This window comes from Schistocerca gregaria, chromosome 1 (genome assembly GCF_023897955.1).
Source record: "Schistocerca gregaria isolate iqSchGreg1 chromosome 1, iqSchGreg1.2, whole genome shotgun sequence".
NCBI lineage: Eukaryota > Metazoa > Arthropoda > Insecta > Orthoptera > Acrididae > Schistocerca > Schistocerca gregaria.
The window spans coordinates 169,404,015-169,419,098 of record NC_064920.1 but is presented as its reverse complement, the minus strand read 5'-3'; the positions used below and the strand labels follow the sequence as shown (position 1 = coordinate 169,419,098).

The 15,084-nt window shown below is 41.0% G+C and overlaps 1 protein-coding gene across 1 annotated transcript in view; it reads left to right on the top strand.

Moving 5' to 3' along the window:
- LOC126285012 (dehydrogenase/reductase SDR family member 11-like) overlaps positions 1-15,084 on the top strand; it is a 124,899-nt gene that overhangs the window by 88,065 nt on the left and 21,750 nt on the right. The gene's annotated exons all lie outside the window — the stretch shown is intronic.

Below are 15,084 nucleotides of genomic sequence, written 5' to 3'. Positions count from 1 at the left end.
TGTCTTCCTCTACAGTTTTTGCCCTCTATAGCTCCTTCTAGTACCATGGAAGTCATTCCCTCATGTCTTAGCAGATATCCTATCATCCTGCATCCTGTCCCTTCTCTTTATCAGTGTTTTCCACATATTACTTTCCTCTCCGATTCTGCGTAGAATCTCCTCATTCCTTACCTTATCAGTCCACCTAATTTTCAACATTCGTCTATAGCACCACATCTCAAATGCTTCGATTCTCTTCTGTTCCGGTTTTCCCACAGTCCATGTTTCACTACCATATAATGCTGTACTCCAGACGTACATCCTCAGAAATTTCTTCCTCAAATTTAGGCCGGTATTTGATATTAGTAGACTTCTCTTGGCCAGAAATGCCTTTTTTGCCATAGCTAGTCTGCTTTTGATGTCCTCCTTGCTCCGTCCGTCATTGGTTATTTTACTGCCTAGGTAGCAGAATTCCTTAACTTCATTGACTTCGTGACCATCAATCCTGATGTTAAGTTTCTCGCTGTTCTCATTTCTGCTACTTCTCATTACCTTCGTCTTTCTCCGATTTACTCTCAAACCACACTGTGTACTCATTAGACTGTTCATTCCGTTCAGCAGATCATTTAATTCTTCTTCACTTGCACTCAGGATAGCAATGTCATCAGCGAATCGTATCATTGATATCCTTCCACCTTGTATTTTAATTCCTGTCCTGAACCTTTCTTTTATTTCCATCATTGCTTCCTCGATGTACAGATTGAAGAGCAAGGGCGAAAGGCTACAGCCTTGTCTTACACCCTTCTTAATACGAGTACTTCGGTCTTCATCGTCCACTCTTAATATTTCCTCTAGGTTGTAGTACATATTGTATATGACCCGTCTCTCCCTATGGCTTACCCCTACTTTTTTCAGAATCGCGAACAGCTTGCACCATTTTATATTGTCGAACGGTTTATGGAGTCCAAACACCACTCGCTTAGGTTTAGTTTCATTTTGTGCAGGAACAGTTATTCGAGAGGAATTGGTTCAGGTAAGTAGGGTAGATGGGGGACAGCTGTCATGTTTTTTTGCTAGTAATTCCCTTACAGTGGGAGAGATGTGCACAGTTGCATTGTCATGATGCAGGGACCAGTCTTTGTTCTCCCATTTTCCATGTACTTTGCGTCTAACACCTTTCCCCAGTCTTCTCAAAACATAGCAATACAGATTCCCAGTGACGGTGTGACTATGGTACGTGGAAGAAATTATGGGCATTTCAGTGAATGAAAATCATTAAAGCTGACTTGATGTTGGTGCACACTTGGCGCGCTTTTTGGACCGCGAGGGGATGATGTCTCCCACTGCAAAGACTGATGTTCTATTTTAGGGTTATCTACATCTACATCTACATGACTAATCTGCAATTCACATTTAAGTCCTTGGCAGAGGGTTCATCGAACCACAATCATACTATCTCTCTACCATTCCACTCCCGAACAGCGCGCGGGAAATACGAACACCTAAACCTTTCTGTTAGAGCTCTGATTCCTCTTATTTTGTTTTGATGATCATTCCTACCTATGTAGGTTGGGCTCAACAAAATATTTTCGCATCCGGAAGAGAAAGTTGGTGACTAAAATTTCGTAAATATATCTCGCCGCGACGAAAAACGTCTTTGCTTTAATGATTTCCATCCCAACTCGCGTATCAAATCTGCCACACTCTCTCCCCTATTACGTGATAATACGAAACGAGCTGCCCTTTTTTGCACCATTTCGATGTCCTCCGTCAATCCCACCTGGTAAGGATCCCACACCGCGCAGCAATATTCTAGCAGAGGAAGAACGAGTGTAGTGTAAGCTGCCTCTTTAGTGGACTTGTTGCATCTTCTAAGTGTCTTGCCAATGAAACACAATATTGTCTATGTGGTCTTTCCAACTGAAGTTGTTCGTAATTTTAACACCCAGGTACTTAGTTGAATTGACAGCCTTGAGAATTGTACTATTTATCGAGTAATCGAATTCCAAATGATTTCTTTTTGAACTCATGTGGATCACCTCACACTTTTCGTTATTTAGCGTCAACTGCCACCTGCCACACCATTCAGCAATCTTTCCTAAATCGCTTTGCAACTGATACTGATCTTCGGATGACCTTACTAGACAGTAAATTACAGCATCATCTGCGAACAACCTAAGAGAACTGCTCAGATTGTCACCCAGGTCACTTATATAGATCAGGAACAGCAGAGGTCCCAGGACGCTTTCCTGGGGAACACCTGATATCACTTCAGTTTTACTCCATGATTTTCCATCTATTACTACGAACTGCGACCTTCCTGACAGGAAATCAGGAATCCAGTCGCACAACTGAGACGATACCCCATAGGCCCACAGGTTGTATTAGAAGTCGCTTGTGAGGAACGGTGTCAAAAGCTTTCCAGAAATCTAGCAATACGGAATCAACTTGAGATCCCCTGTCGACAGCGGCCATTACTTCGTGCGAATAAAGAGCTAGCTGCGTTGCACAAGAACGATGTTTTCTGAAACCATGCTGATTACATATCAATAGATCGTCCCCTTCGAGGTGATTCATAATGTTTGAATACAGTATATGCTCCAGAACCCTACTGCAAACCGACGTCAATGACATAGGTCTGTAGTTCGATGGATTACTCCTACTACCCTTCTTAAAAACTGGTGCGACCTGCGCAATTTTCCAATCTGAAGGTACAGATCTATCGGTGAGCGAGCGGTTGTATATGACTGCTAAGTAGTTAGCTATTGTATCAGCGTAATCTAAAAGAAACCTAATCGGTATACAATCTGCACCTGAAGACTTGCCCTTATCAAGCGATTTGAGTTGCTTCGCAACCCCTAAGGTATCTACTTCTAAGAAACTCATGCTAGCAGATGTTCGAGTTTCAAATTCTGGAATATTCCATTCGTCTTCCCTGGTGAAGGAATTTCGGAAAACTGCGTTCAATAACTCCGCTTTAGCGGCACAGTCGCCGGTAACAGTACCATTGGCACTGCGCAACGAAGGTATTGACTGCGTCTTGCCGCTTGTGTACTTTACATACGACCAGAATTTGTTCGGATTTTCTACCAAATTTCGAGACAATGTTTCGTTGTGGAACCTATTAAAGGCATCTCGCATTGAAGTCCGTGCGAAATTTCGCGCGTCTGTAAATTTTAGCCAATCTTCGAGGTTTCACGTCCTTCTGAACTTCGCATGCCTTTTCCGTTGCCTCTGCAACAGCGTTCGGACCTTTTTTGTGTACCACGGTGGATCAGTTCCATCTCTTACCAATTTATGAGGTATGAATCTCTCATTGCTGTTGCTACCATATCTTTGAAGTTGAGCCACATCTCGTCTACATTTGCATAGTCAGTTCGGAAGGAATGGAGATTGTCTCTTAGGAAGGCTTCTAGTGACACTTTATCCGCTTTGTTCAATAAAATTATTTTGCGTTGTTTCTGGTGGATTTGTAAGAAACGGTATTGAGCCTAGCTACAACGACCTTGTGGTCACTAATCCCTGTATCAGTCATGATGCTCTCTATCAGCTCTGGATTGTTTGTGGCTAAGAGGTCAAGTGTGTTTTCGCAAACATTTACAATTCGCGTGGGTTCGTGTACTAACTGCTCGAAATAATTTTCGGAGAAAGCATTTAGGACAATCTCGGAAGATGTTTTCTGCCTACCACCGCTTTTTAACATGTATTTTTGCCAACATATCGAGGGAAGGTTGAAGTCCCCACCAACTATAACCGTATGACTGGGGTATCTATTTGTTACGAAATTCAAATTTTCTCTGAACTGTTCGGCAACTATATAATCGGTGTCTGGGGGTCGGTAGAAGGAGCCAATTATTAACTGAGTTCGGCTGTTAAGTATAACCTCCACGGATACCAATTCGCACGGAGTATCTACTTCTACTTCACTACAAGGTAAACCACTACTGACAGACACAAACACTCCACCACCAATTCTGCCTAATCTGTCTTTCCTGAACACCGTCTGAGACTTCGTAAAAGTTTCTGCAGAATTTATTTCAGGCTTTAGCCAGCTTTCTGCACCTATAACGATTTCAGCTTCTGTGCTTTCTATTAGCGCTTGAAGCTCAGGGACTTTCCCAGCACAATTACAACAATTTACAATTCCGACTGTTCCTTGATCCACGGACGTCCTGTATTTGCCATGCACCCTTTGAGACAGCAGCCCACCCCGTACTTTCCCGAGGCCTTCTAACCTAATAAACCGCCCAGTCCACGCCACGCAACCTCCGCTACCCGTGTAGCCGCCAGCTGAGTGTAGTTATATACGTAAAATGCAGTAAGGCAGAGGAGAAGGCTCAAGTTTAAGGGATTAGTCAGAAAGAATCATGGCACAAAGAAGGGGGATACGGAAATACCAAGGAATCAAGAGTTAAATTTATAGTTCCCTGAGACTGTAGATACTGCAATAATAAACAGGCCAGTGGGCAGTTTAGCTGAAGAGCAATGGACGTCTCTAAAAAGCGCAATCACGTAAGCTGGAAGCAAAAATCGCAGGTACAAGGACGGTAATTGCTATGAAACCCTGGGAAATGGAAGAAATCTTTCAGTTGATACACGGAAGAAGGAAGTACAAAAATGTACACGGATATTCAGGAATACAGAAATACAAATTACTGAGGAATGAAATAAATAGGAAATACAGAGAATCCAAGCCAAAATGTCTGTATGGAAAGTGTGACAAAATCGAGAAATCGGTCGCGGTGGCCGAGTGGTTCTAGTCGCGGAACCGCGTGACTGCTACGGTTGCAGGTTCTTATCCTGTCTCGGGCATGGATGTGTGTGATGTCCTTAGGTTTACGTAGTTCTAAGCTCTAGGGGACTGATGACCTCAGATGTTAAGTCCCATAGTGCTCAGAGCCATTTGAATCTTTTTGGAAGGAAACAGAAGAGAAGCAATGACAGTTGTACACCAAATAGAACGAAAAAGCATCTCCCAGTCATTATGCATTTACTTGTATGAACTGTAGGAAGAGTGGCTGCAGAAAAAAAATAACGATGTGTTCAGCATGTGTGTAGCATGTTCTTGCGTTACTGTGTAGAACAACCGCTTATCAGAGGTGCATGAAAAATTATTTTGGGTAAAAGCTAATGCTTTTTATTGCAGTCTTCAGCATTACATGTTTGTAACATTTGGTTTTTAAAAGTACTTTACATTTTGTTACTAACGCGTTTCATATCTCGTAGGAGGCAACTTATATTTACAAAAGAAAAGAAAAGTGTGAGAAGATAAATATCTTCATAAAATATACAGTCACTTCAGTTTAGATTATATATATGCAAGTTAACTGTAATAAATATTGTTGATAAAAAAGTAAAATATGCTTTTACGGCAAGGAGGAATTTTTCTCAATCTAGGAATCTTATGTATCGATTCATAACCAATGTCCACTTAAATGACCACTCCATATTTCAGCCCTTTTTATAAAGTTCCTTTAAAAACCGTCTATAATGTGTTTGTACTGATATAACACAGTTCAGAGAAGTTCGTTATTGGCATGCTGCTAAAACAGCTCTGGATCTAAACAAAAATTCTAAGTTATATCGCTCATTTATGCTCCATCTGATGTTCTTTCCAATGGTCGCAGAGAATGATGACCTATTTCAAACTTATGAGAGGTCTCACAGACTGCAGCTGAAACACTGGTAAACTGCAACTTAAAGATTTCACATGTAAATACCACAACACAGCACATTTTATTGCAAAGAGAAGACCCAGTTACCAGGCAAAATAGATTGTAGGTCCAATTATTTTTAACACGAGAGAGAAGAGACTGTAAGAACAGTGGACAGAGGACGACAGTCATTGACTTCTTTCACATATGCTGCCGATAGTGGCATTAAAAGTCTGCCTCCGATCGAGACAAACAGGTTGCACGAATATCTTCTGAAAATCCACAACAGTAATGAAAGTTTATCTTCAAATAGAGATACTATCAGGTCCAACCAAAATGTTCCCAAAGCCCTCTCCTAATTAAGAAGCATGCAAAACTGTGGATAAATGACTCCTCAGAATATCCCTGCGTAATATTTTACTTCACAGAAAATGGAACTGCCAACTTCGTATGGACTTTAGTGTACATTAAAATAGACTTCACTCAATAACATTTCTACCAGATTACATCAGACAAGATACAACCATTTCTTTAATAGCAAAAACACACAACACCGTTTTTTTTACAATTCTCTGAATGTTCTCGGACAAGACGTGGGCACTTCTCCTAGGAGCAACGGCCGCCTAGCACATACACTGCTAGCGGCCATGTAGTCGACCTGACTCAGACCGCGGAGGCGGCACGAACTCTTCCGGTACTCGCCAGCAACGTGAAAAGCAACACAGAAACCTCTTTTGCACATACAAAAGGATAATACTCCTTCTTTGAAACATGACAAGTAATGATAAAATTCTTGGCACTCACTTTGGGTCGGCGGCTGTGGATAAACGACTGTCGCAAATGTTTTATTGACACTATAAGGTGTACATAAAGGTTTTGGTCTTGACTGCGATAAATTTCATACATCTCCCTAATCCTAAATTTCATTTAATGCCCACTGTTGTCCAGTTCTTTGCACACTACATGCACCAGTGTATTTCTTCACTTTTTCTCTGTTATTTATTTTGTTGTGACTATCGTTGTATTCCAAAGTTCTTATATATTCCGTTTTATTACACGTACATCTTTTCTGAAAAAAATGTAATTCTTCGAACTTACTGGATAGCTTATGATGTCCAGTTACAGTTATAACTGAGATGATTTACACAGAATCAGTTTTCACTCTGCCCTGATATGAAACTCTCTGGCAGCTTAAAACGATGTGCCAAACCAGAACTCAAACATGGGACCTTTGCCTTTCAAAGACAACTGTTTTAAGGCAGACCATCTAAGCACGACAGATGAACACCCGATCCTACCTCCTATAGTATTTCTTACACCAGAACGTCGTCTCCCGCCCTCAGAACCCAAGACAACTTCTGCGAGGTTTGTCTTCTTCTTTCTCTGCTTACTTTGCATTTTTCTCTTATTTATTTATTTATCAGGTTTCTTGAGACAATGCAAGCCAATACCACTTTCTCGAGGAACAATTTAGCACATAGTTTACCAAATTCTGATCAGAAAATTTGTAAGCAAAGAATTAAGGAGAAAAACAAGAAAAAACACAAAACAACACACCAGAGGAGCACAAAATGCGCGAATATGTTTCTGTTTATTTATAAGACTGACTGAAAAGTGGTGTACCAGCTGCCTCATTCTGCCTTCCTCAGCGCTTTAAAATATTTTCCCACAAATTTTGGCATGCGAACAAATTCGCGATTTTTTTGACATGCAACTCCCCGCAAACTACCTCGAGCTCCCGCAACTGTTCCCCACTCAAAACCCACTAGTCCGTCGCTGTAAGTTTTCTCATACCCATCCAATCTCAGTTGCCCTACCTCACTCAATCATTCAACCGAAACCATTGTCACTATCTCTTTGCGTCTGTCATTCTATATCACACCAACAGTCCCCTTCGTTCTGCCCTACTACTACAACCTCCATTCACTGTCTCTGTCACTCTCTTGCTCTCTCTTACTGCTAAAATTCCATGCATTCCTTCCCATTACCGCTATATCTTCTTACTGTCGCTATCTCTCTCTCCATCACTGACATGGTCATTTACACTGTCTCTCATTATCATTGGCTCTCACACACTTCCACTTTCTCCTTCTTTATTCCTCCCCTCTTTATTCTTAGCACTGTTCTGTCCTTGTCACTGCCACTGTGTCACTATCTTTCTCTCGCCTTCTCTCTCTCTCTGACATTGTTTCTCTTGCTCTTTCCATGACAAACACTGTCTACTATTTCCCAGTATTTGTTACTTTTATTTCTCATTACCACTGCCATCGTTTTCTTCTTCTTCTTCTTCTTCTTCACATTCTTCTTTTTCTCCCCTTCCTTTTCAGGTATTAGGGTAAGTTGGTTGTCATGGTCTTCATCATTGCTGGGTTCCTCCTCTGTCTCTTCTTCCTCTGCATATATAATTTCTAGCCTTTAAGTGAAATGTGTAACTCTCCATACTTCCCAAGATTTCGTTCAATTTTCTCCTACACTATAGAATTTTATTACTTCGTCTAAAAAATTTAGTTCTCTAATGTTCTGATTTCTTAATCCGTCTTCTATTGTACAATCTTTAACTCGTCTCAGGAATTTTGTTTATTGTGCCTAAATGCGGCTCTCTTAAGTTTTTCTAAGCACCCATGTTTCGCTTCCATAGTGCAGTGTGCGGTTTGTAACTGTTTATAGAATTAAGTTTTAGTTTGTTTGTGAAATCTCTATTAATTGTTCCACATATCCGGATGAATATACTATGTTTACTTTCTATATCTTGGCAGCATCCATATTTCACCTCACATCTTAAGTAACTGGAGTGACTTACTAGCTCTAAAATCTTCCGATATATCACTGTTTTGGTTCTAATGTGTTCTTTTCCATGAAGGCCACTGTCTTAGATTTTTCTGTGATATTTCCATGTCAAATTTGACACTTATTGGTTTCAGTAAATAAATTCCTTTCTCAAGGTCTTCTTTTTTATCTGCTAGGATCACTGCATCATCAGGGTATAGAAAGAAGCCTGAGCAAATGGCTGATAACCAACTCTCGAAAAACACACTACTCCCCGAACCCCAAGGAGCCTCCGAAACAAGATGGTCTCATACGTCAATGACAACTCTATGTAAAAATACAAAAGAAAATGAATCAAGTAATATATCGAAGTAGCAACATGGAATGTAGGAGGAATTTTCCAAAAAGAGATAGAACACTCAAATAAACTAAAAGAGATGGATATCGATGTTGTCACAATCACAGAAACGAAAATCAAAATGAGAGGCAATAAATGCGTAGGCAATTACATTAGATTCTGTGCTGGAGTCGAATAAAAAGGGAAGAGCAAGCAAAAGTGTGGCTTTACTCCAGCATAGGAGATGGGAAAAGAGGAGCATAGATAGCGCGTACATAAGCAAAAGAATGCTCACAGCCAGACAAACTGAGAAGAGGCAACGCCTCCTTACATCAAGCGAGGCGTCGTTTGGCATTTATCGGCGTGATGTGTGGCCCATGAGCACCAACTCGACCATGAAATCAGAGTTTTCTCACCTCCCGCCTAACCGTCATAGTACTTGCAGTGGATCCTGATGCAATTTGGCATTCCTGTGTGATGATCTGGACAGATGTCTGCCTATCACCTATTACAAACCTCTTCAAATATCGGCGGTCTCTATCAGTCAACAGAAGAGGTCGGGCTTACGCTTGTGTATTGTACGTGTCCTTCACGTTTCCACTTCATTATCACATGGGAAACAGTGGACCCAGGGATGTTTAGGAGTGTGGAAATCTCGCGTACAGACGTATGACACCATGGACACCCAGTCACCTGACCATATTCGAAGGTCGTGAGTTCCGTGGAGTGCCCCATTCTCTTCTCTCACGATTTCTAATACCTACTGAGGTCGCAATAGGTGGCAACACAATACACCTAATATCAAAAACGTATGTTTTTTGGGGTGTCCGGATACTTTTGATCACATATTGTATGTACCCAGACAGGACGTTCTTTTAAAGCCTGTGACCATGGTACGTTGCCTGGGGTGAGGCACCACACTCAGGGTTGAGATAAGTAATATTATTGACTTGGTACATATGTACCGTGTATTTGTAAAAAAAATTTGATAAGGCGTGGCTACCCACGCTGAAACCTAAGTAAACACCAGGTAGTTTATGCAATCGAGGCGGATTTTTCATAATTATTTCGATACTTACGATTGCTGAGGCGCTCCAATGCTGAAAGTTCTTATGTGTCTTACTGTAAGCTTCTTCTCAGTCAAAGCAGGAGTATTGTCGCATGCCTAAATTCTTTTGAAAATCTTTGAAGATGCTGAGGAAGGAAGAATAAGGCAACTGGTACCTCACTTTTCCGTCAGAGCCTTTTAAATAAAGAGGAACATCGACATAAAAGTTTTCTGAGCCTGGTAACCCATCATATTGTATAATACTACTGCTGGAGAAAAAAAACTAACGTTTCGGCTACGGTTGCAGCGACCATCTTCGGGGTCTACTGCTGAGCCAGACGAAGGCACTGCAACCGCGGCCGAAACGTTTGCTTTTTTTCCCTCCAGCAGTGGTTTCATACAATATGAAGCGGTACCATACCCAGAAAATTTTTATGTCGACTGACTCTGACATCGGAAGCCTACGCAATTATAAAAGAGAAATATATTCGCGGTTTTTGCGCTCCGATAGATCCATTTTTCTGTTGGAATAGACAGAGGGATTGTTTTCCCTGATGCAGTAGGGCATGTAACTCATTTGAAAAGACATGTACTGGTCACAAAAAAAGTTGAGATTTCACTTACGTGTAACTGAGATAATCCAAAACTAATTTTATGCATACAAATTTTATACAATCAAAAAAATTTTTCATGCTCTCAGTACACAACATAGAATCTCCAGATGATATGAGAAATACTTTACAGCTTATTTCTCCGTGCCACGTTACTTTAGAAAATACGTTTGCACCTCACACCGGGCCTCAAGTGCGCATTTTAAGTGTACAAATAGGATAACTCTGAATCTCTGTATGTTGTAATCGGATAAGGATATCAAGAAAATTTTCAAAGTGGTTCGAGATGGGAATGTAACGAATATATTGTAAAAAATTTAGCCATCTTCTGCGTATAATGTCTTAGGATCCTCGGCTGGGATTTGGGCCGCTGCTGACGGTGAAAATAGAGTAAAAGACCCTTTTTGTTGGCTACTGCGAGGAAACGCCTATTAACTAATGGTGCCTCCATAAGTCCCATCAAGCCTTCCGTAGACGACGTCAAATGCAAAAAGAACCAACCGAGTCAGTCCATTTGTCAGGGCGGAGGTTCAAGTCCTCCCTCGGGCACGGGTGTGTGTGTTTGTCCTTAGGATAATTTAGGTTAAGTAGTGTGTAAGCTTAGGGACTGATGACCTTAGCAGTTAAGTCCCATAAGATTTCACACATATACATGTAAAATGAAAGGCCACCTGGAGGACAGTAATCAGGTCAAGAGAACGGCTCTCCGTTTGCTTGTTGTTCGTTGGTATACAGATTGCCGCACTTGGAGGTCGCATGTTAGTCTTCATCCAGATTCAAACAAAATTTTATGTAGCAAAATCAGATCGGGTGCGTTTTGAAGACCCGTGTATGAAAACGAGAAGCTGGCAACTCGCATCGGCAGCACATCGGAATGTACAGAGGTATGTGCATCACCTCTCACAACAGTACCAGCCGTCGTAGCCCACTGAGTGAGTTGCTGGGATGTCAAACCCTCATTCACCATGGGGCAACCGCTCGAATCACTGTCAGGTTCCTTTTTCATTTCTTAGAAGTCCATTCACTGTTTCTCGCCGGTTATAAACCATGTCTGGACAATGTTGACTGGAATACTCTCTTTCAATTCTGAAGGTGGCAGGGGTAAAATAAGGGGAGCGAAAGACTATTTACAATTTATACAGAAACCAGATGGCAGTTATAAGAGTCGGGGTCAAGAAAGGGAAGCAGTGGTTGGGAAGGGAGTGAGTCAGGGTTGCAGCCTATCCGCGATGTTATTCAATCTGTATATTGAGCAAGCAGTAACGGAAACAAAAGAAAAATTCGGAGTAGGAATTAAAATCAATGGAGAAGAAACAAAAACTTTGAGGTTCACCGATGGCATTGTAATTATGTCAGAGACAGCAAAGGACTTGGAAGAGCAGTTGAACGGAATGGACAGTGTCTTCAAAGGATCTTATAAGATGAACATAAACAAAACCAAAACGAGGTTAATAGAATGTAGTCGAGTTAAGTCGAGTGATGCTGAGGGAATTTTATTAAGAAATGAGACACTTAAAGTAGTAAACGAGATTTGCTATTTGGGGAGCAAAATAACTGATAATGGTCGAAGTAGAGAGGATATAAAATGTAGACATGCCATGGAAAGGAAAGAGTTTCTGAAGAAGAGAAATTTGTTAACATCGAGTATAGATTTAAGTGTCAGGAAGTCGTTTCTGAAATTATTTGTATGGAGTGTAGGCATGTATGGAAGTGAAACATGGACGATAAACAGTTTGGACAAGAAGAGAATAGAATCTTTCGAAATGTGGTGCTACAGAAGAATGCTAAAGATTAGATGGGTAGATCACATAACTAATGAGGAGGTACTGAATAGAATTGGGGAGAAGAGGAGTCTGTGGCACAACTTGACTAGAAGAAGGGACCGGTTGATAGGACACGTTCTGAGGCATCAAGGGATCACCAATTTATTATTGGAGGGCAATGTGGAGGGTAAAAATCGTAGAGGAAGACTAAGAGATGAATACACTAAGCAGATTTAGAAGGATGTAAGTTTCAGTAGGTACTGGGAGATGAAAAACCTTGTAGAGGATACAGTAGCATGGAGAGCTGCATCAAACCAGTCTCGGCACTGAAGACCACAACAACAACAACAACAACAACATAAGCAAGACATGATTTTGGCAGCTGACTATAGCCTACCACAATATATGGAATCCACTAGACTGCATGGATGTGTCTACTAACCGCGCAGCCTACCACCGTACCTGGTCCTCTCAACTTCATGTAGGCCGGCTCCCTGACGGAGTGTACAAAGATGAATACGCCGATATGTTTCTGGTGCTGGATGGATCCGATAACCAAGCTGCTGCTGGTCGTGCGTATGCTGCATGGTACCTTCAAAGGAGCCACTCCGATGAGGAAGTTCTCATCCACAATTAATGGCCAAAGGTCGTCCAGTGACTTGATGCACTCCGCAAACAGAGGACGCTATTCTTGAAACCGTTCACTTGTCACCTTGGCGAAGTACCTGTGATATTTCTTAACCTGTGATACTATTTAATAAAATTGCAGCCAAATAGCCATATACAGTTACTTTGCGTGTAATTTTACATTTACATTTCACATTTTTGCTTATTCATTTATCGATTTCATTCTTTTACTGCACAGTTCTATGTGATATCGTTCACAGGCTTTGTTACACAGTTCACATACACATGTTGCGGTTCGGTAGTGATAAGTTTTGTTTTTGCAGATTAGATGATGAAAGCCGTGAATAGAATGTCTAGTTACGACATGTCGCTGTTAGAAGTTTGGTGCTGTCCATGAGCGGTTCGTCATTGCTTCGGTGCCATAAAACTTCGGCCATACTTTTTCTCGTTTGTCCTCCAAGATCTTCAGGTGCTTTCGGGAAACCCTGGTGAGTGGCTCACAGATTTGTTGTTGACGTGTTACACTATGAAGAGCTGCACCACCATCGTTAACGTCAAATCAGCACCAGCATCTGGAAGATCTCATTTGACGAGTACAGTATTGTGAATGGCTTTTGTACCAGTTGGAAGATAACGAAATTTTTATAAATAACGTTAGTCCTAACGAATCTAACTTCACATGTGACGGTATTTTCAACCTTCACAACCGCCATTATTGGTCGGAATACAACACACACGTCGTCTGTGTACGTGGTTTTTGCCAAATAACTTCAATGCACGTCTGTAGTTTACTTCGCTTGATCCCTTAAATAACGTTCCACATGGCGTTCGGCGGCAGCTAGGCTTTTAGCATTGAATGTGTTGTTAACAAAAATTCTCTATTTAAACTAGACTGAACTGCATGTGACTGCTTTAATCTTTAATAAAACTTGCATCTGACTGCGTATTTAATTGAACTGAACTTTATCTCACTGCATGAAAATATTGTTGGAAAATTAATACTCAAAATACACATCTGACTGCATAAAAGGTTAGTGGTAAAAAGAAATGAAAGTCACTAACCTGCATCTGACTGCGTCTGTGGACTTGGCTCGTGCACTCCTTCCCGTTTAGCCGATAATAAAACGTATGTTCAACTCAGCCGTAGGGCGATGGCATAAAATTGTCATTCTAGATAACTTTACCCATTTTGGCCCTGTTTCTTACTTAATAAATATTCTGTCCTGATCTGAATAATTTGCCAACTGTGGAATGCCATATAGATTATTTTACTCTGATAGATGAAATTATTAGCTTTACTTATGGGAACTTTAATGTACCTTTTCGTTCAATGCAAGCACAGGATGCGTAGAAAGACGTAAGGTGTAAGATGAAACTCTAATTTTATCTAAAAAATATTTATTGTTCAAACTTTTAAGGCACATGTGAAAAATCAGAAAATTCCTTCTATAGCATGGATTTACGAGAAAGTTTCGCAAAACCCTTATTGCATCAACAATGGGATTTCTATCTAGCTTTTAGACATTATTTAACCAAAGAAAACCTATTTTATTAATTATTTTTTTCTAGTTTCCTCAGGTATGTGCCGAGTTTCGCTCAATATATAGCTTATTATGTGCGTAGCGCCAATTCTTATTTTTATGCTGTCACGACTCGGCTGCCTGCTGCAGGCATCTAGCTCCGACTCGAACACGTCTGCTGTCTCTGCGCATCTCCTCACCACTACTCAAACTTTTACCACGTGCACCTGGCTCTGTTAACTGTCAAAGATCTTACTACTCGAAGATGTACTACTCGTCCAACCTTGCGGTTGGGAACTATAGACATTTTTCACTGGCTCTATCCTGATCGAATCTCAGCACATACCTTTCAGCATGATGGTACAACTCCACATTTTGGAACGAACTTGTGCAACTATTTAGATGAAGCGTTCCCAAAGAAATGGATTGGTCGTGGAGGTCCAATATTCTTCCCTCCCGGACCTTAATCGACTAGATTTTTACTGTTCAGGTCACTTAAGAAATCAAGTTTATGGTACACCAGTCATCGATGTAAGCGACATAAAAGCTCGCGTACATAACACTTCGGCAATGGTGGATGCAGGTGTTATGCGTAGGGCCCAGTAAAGTATGTTTCACCAAGGGGTGAAGTGTTTGCCGATGCAACATGGTCTCTTTGAACATCTTCTTTAAAGTGAACGTTTCTCATACTTAGTCGTACCAATTGTGTGAAGATAAACCTGGACATCCAACATATAGAATTGAATTTTTGTGCGTAGCATAATCTGCAACGTAGTGTA